The sequence below is a fragment of the Neltuma alba genome, unplaced genomic scaffold, assembly GCF_004799145.2.
Source record: "Neltuma alba isolate B1F8T4 unplaced genomic scaffold, ASM479914v2 tig00012343_pilon, whole genome shotgun sequence".
Taxonomy (NCBI): Eukaryota; Viridiplantae; Streptophyta; class Magnoliopsida; order Fabales; family Fabaceae; genus Neltuma; species Neltuma alba.
This window is the reverse complement of record NW_021636852.1, coordinates 503,303-514,354: the sequence shown is the minus strand read 5'-3', so window position 1 is coordinate 514,354 and position 11,052 is coordinate 503,303.

Sequence of the window (11,052 nt, the reverse complement as noted above, 5' to 3'; positions counted from 1 at the left end):
CAAATTTATATTGTTTTTTTCCTAAAATATTTCTATTGATTGTAACAGGTTGTTATCAAAAAATATTTTCAATGCACATGATTAAATAAGGTAATTTAGACAAGTTAGCACAAGATTAAGAAAATTAGTTAAGTTGGTTAAGTGTATCAAATGTATGTTGACTTTCTTATACTACCTTAGTTAATTATGTGCACTCAAACTATCCCTTGATGAGAACCCTTTTCAATCAATAAGATATTGGTTAAAGTATATACATAGTCTTTTAACTTTGTACAAGATTTCAATTTGGCCTTTTAACTTTAAAAAGCATACACTTGGTCCTTTAATCCTAAAATTACTAGGCTTTAATGATGATTTTTTTATAACAATCATGGATTAATTTTTAAAAATTAAACTTAATATGTTAGCATTTGAGAATATTTTATCAACATTTAAAATCTTAATATCATCAGTTTTTTAAAAATTTTTAGAGTAAAAGGACTAAAAATATACTTTTTAAAGTGACAAACTCAATTATTTTTATATATTTTGATATCTTTTATATGGGTTTTATCAACTTAATTAGTCCTTTTGGCCTTAATTGATTATTAATTGATTTAATATGTTTTATTTTGAATTATTATTTTGTAGGGGCAAAATTGTCATATTTTGGTTTAATTGTGACTAATTGATTTTTGAGGACAATTAATGCTACCTTATTCTTGAATTTTGTTTGCAGGTTTTTAGAAGATTTAAAAATAAATAAATAAATAAATAAATATAATATAATATAATATAATAAAAAGAGGGAGTAAAACGCAAATATCCTATAATTCTATTCATCATCATCAGAAGAGAGAAGGCGGAGACCCACGAGCAAGCTAACGGCGCGAGGGACCTGGTAGAAAAATAGAGCTGGGCAGTTGGAAAAACGGAGGAGGCAGCGAGCGTGAGAAAACCAGAGAGAGAGTGGGGCGAGCTGACGGCGTGAAGGAAAAGAAAAGAAAGTGACAGCGAACCAGCGGCGGTGAGCAGAGCCACGCGAATAGGGAGGGAGAACACGAGAATCATCATCATCGGCCACTTCACCTTCGTCTTCTCAGCTGATCTTGAACGTGGAACCAGAGAGCACACACAAGGTGATGCGAGCTGGGCGGCGGAAAAAACCAACAAAACAGAGCTTGGATCATAAAGGGAAGTTTTAGTTGCTTTAATTTCTTACTCAATAATTGTTTAACAATTCCTAGGTCTTAGGATAGTTTTTCTGATTGTTGGAATAATTGTATTGCTTAATCTGATTATATTTGGAGATTATTGTGACTGAATTATTGCTTAACATTTGATATTGGGCTATTTATAGCTTTGATTTCAATTATAATGTTGTGGTTATGACATTTGTATTGATTTTGGAGTTAATATATTGTGATTTTCTAATGTAGCTTAGAATTTTGAATTATATTGTCTCTTGCTAGCTTTAATTCTGTTATTTTGAATTTAAGAGTTCTAATTAAACATTGGTTTTTAGCATCCTTAATCCCATTTTACTATTCTGGTTGCAGTTAGTAAGTTGGGATTTTAGAAAAATATTTTGTGGCAACTCGAGCTGGTTCGGTTGTTGGATTAAAAGCTTAATTATAATTCTTAATTCATTGTTTTTAACTCCGACATCTTTTAGAGTGATGATTGCCTGTGTTGTTGAATTGGAGGATTGATTATTATCATTGTTATTTGTGTGTTTCATTTTCATTTCTTTTATCTTCATTTATTTCAATCATTTATATATATATATATATATATAAGGTATTTTAATTTCAATTTAATTCAAGACATTTAATTAGCAATTTTTCAAAATAAAAAATTCCTTTAGTTTAGGTTACTTGCAATTATTTACTAGGATTTAGTTTCGTTTTCGGCTCCTCAAAGTGAATACGACCCGGATTGTGTACTATATTGCATTAATTCGGTTAATTTTTGAAGTAACCTCAAAGCGACAAATTAAGGTAAGTTAAAATTCATAAAGTTAAAGGACCAAATTGAAACATTGTATAGAATTAAAGGACCAAATATATACTTTAGCCATGAGATATTTTAAAGAAAACATTATAAATTTTAGAGATAAAGTAGGTTGAGATCTTATATTTATGATTAAATTTAATATTCAACTAACTCTTTTATTAAAAACACAATATATAACCCTGATTTTCTGGTAGACTCAAGTTGCAGGTTTAAACAACTTGTTTATATTTAAGTAGATGGTTATAGGTTACGTAAGATAATATCCTGCAATCATACGGATGCTGTGATCCTCTAATACACTTCCGATTTCTAACATAGCACAACAATTATTTAGTTAATTCAGGTAGATTAAAAAAATTAATAAATAAATTAATTATAACAAAATATGATATGATCTTCTTAAAATATCTCTATATTATATTAGATTATATATTAACTTATAAATTAAGTAACTTAGTTTAAAAATAATAAATATTACAAATAAAATAGATTGAAGTATTATATTTTGAATCAAATATAACTTCCACCCAGTTCCAATACTAATCTTCAAAGGGAGTATGATATTTTATGTTTGCGGCATGTGAAATGATAGAATAATAGTAGTTGTAAGTTGTTTTGGTAAAAATTTGATAAATGAAATGCTATTATCCATGTGACAGATTTTATAAATTATTGTTATTATTACAAAAATAATAATAATAATGCCTGTGCGAGTTTCTCGTGGGGAAAAAGATCAGGCATACAGGTAAAATAAAAGGAAGCGGCTTCCATCCCTTGCTTTTTCTTATGTGCTCTTCCAGTATGTTGTCATACTGTGTCATTTCGGTGTAAATGATACATGCCGATAACTTTGTTTTAATACTACCTGCTCTTCTTAGAGTTTGATTTTTATTTTAGTCCTAAATATAAGACCTCAGTCTATTTTATTTCTTATACTTATTCATTTTTTCTAAAAGTGGTCCTTGTAATAATAGTAGTTCTAATTAGTACATTTAATTAGTAAGGATATTTTAGGAAAAGCAATATCTATTTATTACAAATAACTAACTTAATTAGTTTTCTTAATACTCAATTAGTCAACTAGCTTTTATGTTAAAGACTAGAAGTAGTAGTATTTAACATTTTGAAGTATTTTTTTAGTGCCATTCAATATCCTGAAATAATTTTTTAGTAAGATCTAGTATCTTAAAATAATTTTTGCTTCACTCGTTACACTAAAATATCGCTTTAGTCTCACCCACTACCTAATATCTCCTAAATTAATTTTTAATCTATCCAGCATCCAAAATAATTTTTGGCACAATATTTTAAGATCTTGGATATATTAAAAAAATTAGTTTATGATATTATGTCATATTAAAAAAAAACTTCAAGGTGTTTGATGCTAGATACTAGATGGCAGTAAAATAAGTATTTTAGGATGCTGAGTGGACGAAAAATTATTTTAGGATACTAGGTTTTGTTAAAAAAATATTTCAGAATATTAGATGACTCTAAAAAAATAATTTTGGTGCTAGATGTATTAAAAATTAAATTATGCTACTGAATGTTACTGAAAAAGTACTTCATAATACTAAATGCTAGATATTGGGTGAGACTAAAAAATATTATAGGTTGCTAAATGGAAAAAAATATATTTTAGCACGCTGCATCTTATTGAAGAAGATATTTTAAGATATTAAAAAAAGTGATCATCGTGTGTTATTTACACCCAAATGATCACAAAAAAAGAAAAAGAAAAAGAAAAGGAGGAGGGCATCAGACCATCGGGGCAAAAGAGAGAAGCCGCTTCCAAAATAAAATTGGAGTACGTACTCGGACAGAAACCCCAGACCTTAGCAGGTAAGATATGTGCTAAAGAATACTCCGACATCAAAGATACCTTAATAAATTTATACAACTTATGGTTGTTAATATAAAAGTTTATTAAAAATTCAATTTAGTTTTAAATATGAAATTTTGATCTGTTTTTCTTTTAATATTTATCTATTTTATCTGAAGTAATCCTCATGATGATTTAAGAAAGATAACATTTATTTATTATAGATAATTAATTTAAATATTTTTTTAACATCTGTAAATTAGTTATGTAATTTTTATATTAAGGATGAGAAGTAAAATTCTGACTAGGTTATTCTATATTTGACATAATTGCCTAAACCTTAGACTCTAAATGCTTAACAATGTTACATTGCAAATCGAGCTCCAAAGGTCCGTCATTTTTGTTAATAAAATAAAGTATAGACAACTAGCAAGCCCAATACCATTATTTAGCCCAATTTTATTAGTCTTTTATAAACTTGTAGGCCCTTCCATTTTTTGTTTTCACAGGCCACTGGTAATTGTTGGGCATCATAATTTATGTAATTAAAAAAACAATTTAGTGATCAAATGGGGTCTGCAATTAATATCCTATTTATAAGTTTCAAGTTTAGGGAGGAATATAGTCCATTTTATAAGCTTTAATTTAGAGTTTGTCTAAATATTTAATTTTTTTAATTTTGTCTTTAATTATTTATTCTTCTACCTTTGTCATACCCTCTTATCATATTTCCATATACATTTGCTACTACAGAAAAAGCTAATTATGGTGTTTATTTTTTTTTAACTTTTGTAGCATTTTCAAAATGCCACATTCAAACCTGCTACAAAAGGTGTTAGGAATAAGTTGTAGTGCTTTTGAAGCGCTGCAAGATAATTTTTAATTTTTTTTAATATGGTAACTTCCTGTAACGCTTTTATGAGAAAGCACTACAAGAAGTTCATCTTCTGTAATGCATTCTTAGGAAAGCACTAAAGGAAATGCATCTTTTGTAACACTTTTTTGAGAAAGCGCTACAGGAAGTGCATCTCCTGTAGTGCTTTCTCATAAAAGTGTTATAGAATATAACTATAATTTCTGTAGCCCTTTCTTAAGAAAGTGCTACAGAAGTTTTTTTTTTGTTTTAAAAAATTAATTGATATTCTGTAATATTTTTTTAAATAAAATACTATAGAATATATAACTGTTTAAAAAATATTTTTTTATATAATTTCTAAAACCACATTTACAGAAATTTTACATATAAATTTCTCAATTGCAAGTAAAATTCAGAGACCAAATACATACAATAAAATTAAAATTATCAGAACAACATAGCTAATTAATTAGCAAATTTAGATTACTACTTTGTATATTAACAATAGTTGTGAACAAGATCAATCTAATTCTAATTCTACAATATAATAAATACATTTAACAATGATGATTACACTTACTAGCATTATATTTTTATTTAGTTCTCAACTAAATACAGAACATAGAAGAGAAGTTATAGAACAACCCACTTATATAAAGTATTGTTGGAACACATATCTACATGACTCTTCAATGACTTCATTTACTCAGTTGTCAGTATATTTTGCGCAACGTGCATTTTCATAATACTGTTCAGTAATTTACATATATAGCCAATTAAAATCACTAAAAAGTAACTATTAGACAATAATTAAAATTAATGAACAATATAAAGTTAAACTAAAACTACTTACATTGTCAGGAATAAAAGTTTGATAATGAGTAATAATATCCTTCATGAATTTGATAATAGAGTAACCACAATCATTATTATTCAGTTGGAAAGGGCACTGCAGTAATATCACACGTAGCTTTTTGCAGTAATATCATCAAATTATTATACTTATTAATAACTTTTTATATTTTGTTATTTATTTCAAAATAAAATCGGCAGCATAACGACTTAAAAATGAAAGTTTCCCAGGTTCAAGCCATCTCTTTTAACTAATAGTATCTAATTAACCAATTAATCCAGCACAACTCAATGATTTTCCACAACTAAAAATAACAACAAAAAATCATGTTTGCCAACACATATCAAATCTAAAATAGAAAGCATTAAAAGCCAACACATTAAATATTGTGACATTACTACTTTAATTATTCTTCTTGTTGTCTCATATGTTTAGACCATTTTAACTTACATACTTAAAATATCGAAGTACAAAACTATATAAATAGTTATTTAAATAATATTATTTACCTTAACAAAATTTAGCAGCATAACAACTTAAAAATTTTTGGGTCCTAAAACTTCTTTTTAACTAATGTACTTAATTAAACAATTCATATGACATATGTCATCATCAATTTTTTACGGCTCATAGCAATAAAGATCATATTTGCCAGGATATTATTCTGCCTAAAATAGAAAATAAAAAATTATAACTATCACATACTTCCACATTTAACTAGTAATAATTAATCATATCTCACTAATTAATTTTCCAACATATTTTAAGTTTTCATTAGTGAATAATGTTGCAAAATCTAACCAACTAAAATAAAAAATATTAAGCAAGTTAAAATATTTATTATTTAACAAACTTAAATTTGTAAGCTTTTAAAATAATGTTAACTTAAAAAATAAAAGTACTTACAATGTATTATAGATTGAGATGAACTAATATTGAGTGCCTGGCAAAATAATAAATAAAATAAAAATAAATGAATAATTTTACAAAATTTAATCAACTAAAGTAAAAAAATATTAAGCAAGTTAAAATATTTATTGCTGACACACTTAAATTTGTAAGCTTTTAAAATAATGTTAGCTTAAAAAATAAAAATACTTATAATGTATTATAGATTGAACTGAATTATATTGAGTGTCCTGCAAAAAATAAATAAATAAATAAAATAAAAAGAGAGTGGGGACAGGGAAGAGGGGTGAGGACAAAGGGTACAGAAATCTACAATTGAGCAGAACTATATTGAATGCCCTATAATAGATAAATAAATAAATAAAATAAAAAGAGAGTGGAGAGGGGAAAGAGGGGTGAGGACAAAGGGAATAAAAATAAGGATTAGGAAAGGTGGGTACGGGAAGGGGGTAGGAATGAGAAGTCGGGATAGGGACAAGGAAAGGGGAGTTGGGAAGTGAAGGAGATGGGGGTGGGAAGGGGGTGGGAGTGAGGAAGGAAAACTGGTGTGGGGACGGGAGAGGGGTAGGAATAAGGAAGGGAAAAATGGAATGGAGATAGTGGGTGGAATGAAAAGAAGGACTGTGGCATGAAAAGTAAAAGTGGGGAGGAAAAATGAGAGGTGAGACGTTTGGTGAAAAGGAAGAGGTGAGTGTGGAGATAGGAGGGAGTTGTGTGGGAATGGGGAGCGAGAAAAAATAGTGAAGATGAGCAGTGAGGGCGGTGAGGTGCGACTGTGTGGGGGAAAAAAGAGAGGGAAAACAAAAAAAGAAGAAGGGAAATTAAAAAAAAAAAATACCGCAAGTGGCCGGTAGAAATATTTGATAACCACTTTTTTCTCTCGTACTTTTTGGCTACCTGGGACAAACACATCATAGGTCCAAGCAATAATATTCTACAGGTATTTGACTTGTGATCAACAAAAATTTGGTTTCTAGCGTTTTAATCCTAATTTTGCTAGATGCAGGTGGGTCTATGGAATTCCCTAAATTCCCAGATGTAGTACTGGGTTTCTTATAAATGACCTCAAAATTCTAAATAAGTATTGTTTGCTACACTTGATAGCAAATGATTGACAACATATTTTTATAATAATTTCTAATTTGAAATTTTAATATTCAAGATATATTTTTTTGCGATTTTTCCAATAGTTAAGTGACATTCGGAGTAGAATTAGTCACTCTGGGAGTGGGAGTATGTATGTCTACATGTGTGGTTTTTTTTGCCTGCAAAGGTAACTTCTCATCTTCATCTTCTCCAATGGTTGCTGTTTTGGGGAGAGATTAATTAGTCACTGAAAGTTGAGGCCAAGAGGAGGAAAAACGGTGTTCAAACCAGAAACTTAAAGAATGATGTGGATTGATGGTTATGGGGCATGCTTTTTTTGGCTTGCATGCGTGGTTACTTGTTCTGGTTCATGCTTACCGAAACAGGGATTAGACGATTCATGAAGATAGAGTCTTGTTTGGGTGTCGGGTGATGAAGAAAGTGATGCTTATGTATATTTTTTGGGTTGCATGTTGTTTAGCTCGTCTGCATGTCGAGTTCGAAAGGTTGCTCTTCTGTTACTGAAGTTTTTGGTTCTGGTGGAAATAGAAAAGTGGAGCTTGCATGTGCTGTTTGTTCTGGTTTCATGATTATTGAAACAAGCATTTACATTGTGTAAGCAGGGGTTTTGGTTTCTGAACAGGGGAACTGGAACTTTATAACCCGAGAAATGTTTGATAGGGATGAATAAAGGTGTTAGGAATATATATATATATATATATATATACTCCTTTCCGATACTAAATATAAGACCCTTTTTGTAGTGTGTGCGCACGCGTACGCTGTAATGTGTCGGTGTGGATTTTTGAAGCCGTGAAACTTCCAATTCTCGTGTCTAAAACCGAAGAGTTGGGATTCACACACACATATTGGTCGGTTTTGGTTGAGCGTGAAGATTGAAGCATTGTATGTATATCCGCATGTTTAAAAGCCTGTAGATGCGTGATTAGGGAGCACTTCAAATCTGGAAATTTCAGAGTATCAACAAAATGTTAACCGAATGGGTTAATGACTAAATGATGTTAGGAATTAATAATTATACACTAAAATGGTGTTGTCCAAACGGTGATCACTGAAACTGAACAAGATATTTATTGTTTTAATGTTTATCATATGCTAAAATGTTAAACAAGTGACAAATATGTTATGGTAAGCACCTAGAGAATTTAATGTCAGCAAAAGATAAAATGGAATGTTGGAACCGAAGCAGTAGAAGAACAAACTGATTTATTTTGTTGATTTATGTTGGGAAAACCTGAATCAATGTTCAAAGATTTTAAATATCAATGTGGGATGACGTGTGAGTGGTTCAGCCAAACCATTCTAAAAGGATTGGAATTGAGTTTTGCTTGGTGTGATGATTTCAAAGAATTTAGAAGATTAAATTGTGGAGGGTAAGGCTATTTGAACTTCAAATAGTGGAAGTTAGAAGTTTATTTAAAGTTAAAAAATGGTTATAGATGTTAAGTGGCCTAGATTATGATTTTGAGTTTAAAAAGATGGGTGTAGAATAATGGTTTGAAGCTGAAAGACGTATTAAAGTTGATATTAATGCCATTTAGAACTGATGAGTGACTAAACTTTATAAGCTAATTAAGGACACAAGTGAGGATTAAATTAATGCTGTGAAGTTGGGAACATTTCAGCTTTGGAAAGGGAAGCTCGATGACGATTTGAAGTGTTTACGCTATTCAAGAAAACATAAAAGATAGGCCAAAAGTTGATATATGAAAGATGAAAAGTTAACATAGCTTACTAGCTGTTATGTGTGATTGTTAAGTAATTGTAATAGGCCATCTAAAACATGTTTAAAGGTATTGAAATGGTGTTTTGGATGTTAATAAGGAAGTTGGAAAGCTTAAGTGATCAATACAAAAAAAAAAAAAGTATTTTGCAATGGTTTTTTTTTTTTAATGTTAGCAGCATTTTTAACCACTACAAATGCATTTGTAGTGGATTTTAAAACCACTATTAAAATAGATGTTTGCAGTGGTTATTTAAAACTGTTAGAAATGTGATCAAAACTGCTGCAAACTCATGTTAAAATTGCTACAAAAGTGTGTCAAAAGTAACTAAAAAGTATAACATTCATAGCAGTTCTTTTTTTAAATTTGTAGTGGTTATTAGAATAACTGCAAAAGTGATATAAAAAATTTTGAATTTTCACGCACTTGCAACGGTTATAAATAACGGTTGCAAACTTGACACGTTTGTCGTGATTAACAGAACCACTGCAAATATGCAATAGTTTTGTTTTTTCAATTATTTTGTAGCAATTTTAAAGAATATTAATTATTTTATTTCTATTAATCAGGTAATGAAAAATTATATCATTAAATAATTTTAGAAAAATATTATGTAAATTTTATTTGTGGTACGTTCGTTTTGTTACATATGTAACTAATGATATATTGTTATTTAATGATATTTATTTTAAATTGTTTTACATAAAAAATTATTTTGGTATGTAAGTAATAATTTTTAAACAGATATTTATAGAATCGAGTAGTAAATGTTCAATAAATAGAAAGAGGAAGAAAGAATGTGTGCCTTGCAATATGAATCAATAGGAGAAAAAAAAAGGTTTGAGAAATACATGTATGAAATAAATGTATATAAAAATGAAGATTAAAAAATAATTTTTTTTAAATTTTTATCTCTAATAGAAGGGATTGGACCAGAAGAGAGAGTGGAATCAGAAGAGGAAAGAAGGAATGAAAAAAGGAAAGAAAATGAGAAAATGAGAAGTGGACGAGAGGATATTTATAGCAAGTGCGCAATATTTGTAGCAGTTTAGGTAACAATGTTTGTAGCAATTAGAGTAGCGCTACAAAAACCGCCACATAGAGATATTTGCAACGGTTTTCTTACAAAACCGCTGCAAATGTTTTGAGTTTGCATTGATTCTACAAAATAAAACATCTGCGGTGGTTTTTTGCAGAACCACTGCAAATTTCAAAGTTACAGCGGATCTATAATTTTGTGCTTATTTTTTTTTCTAGTAGTAGTTTTTTTCTACTAAACCGCTGCTACATTTTGTTGTAAGTGTTCTTGCCACATGGTGCGAAGTTTGCGCGACATGATTTTGTAGCAGTTACTCTTAAACAGCTATTAATGCATAAAAAATCACTAATTATGTCGTCCTTGTGATCAAATCATTACATATTAGTAAAAACCGCTGCAAATGCATAATTTAGCAGCGTTATTTTGAACCAATGCAAAACAATTTTTTTTTTTTTAGTGTTAAGCATGCTATAAGCTGCTAAATATTATAGCTAGAATATTGTTAATAGAATTGGAATTTAAAGAAGAAAAGAAGTTGGGAGCTAATAATATCGTAATGAATAATAGCTACACAAAATATAGGAATTTATGTATGTTGCTGAGGGGAATAGAGGTATCATAAATTTCAGTTATATAGAAGTAAAAATAGAATGGTGTTCAAAGCATTTGAAGTTTCTAATTTGTCAAGCTATATGAAGGGATATAAATGCCTATTGGATTTGAAGTTTTGTGAGAGGGAAATGCTTA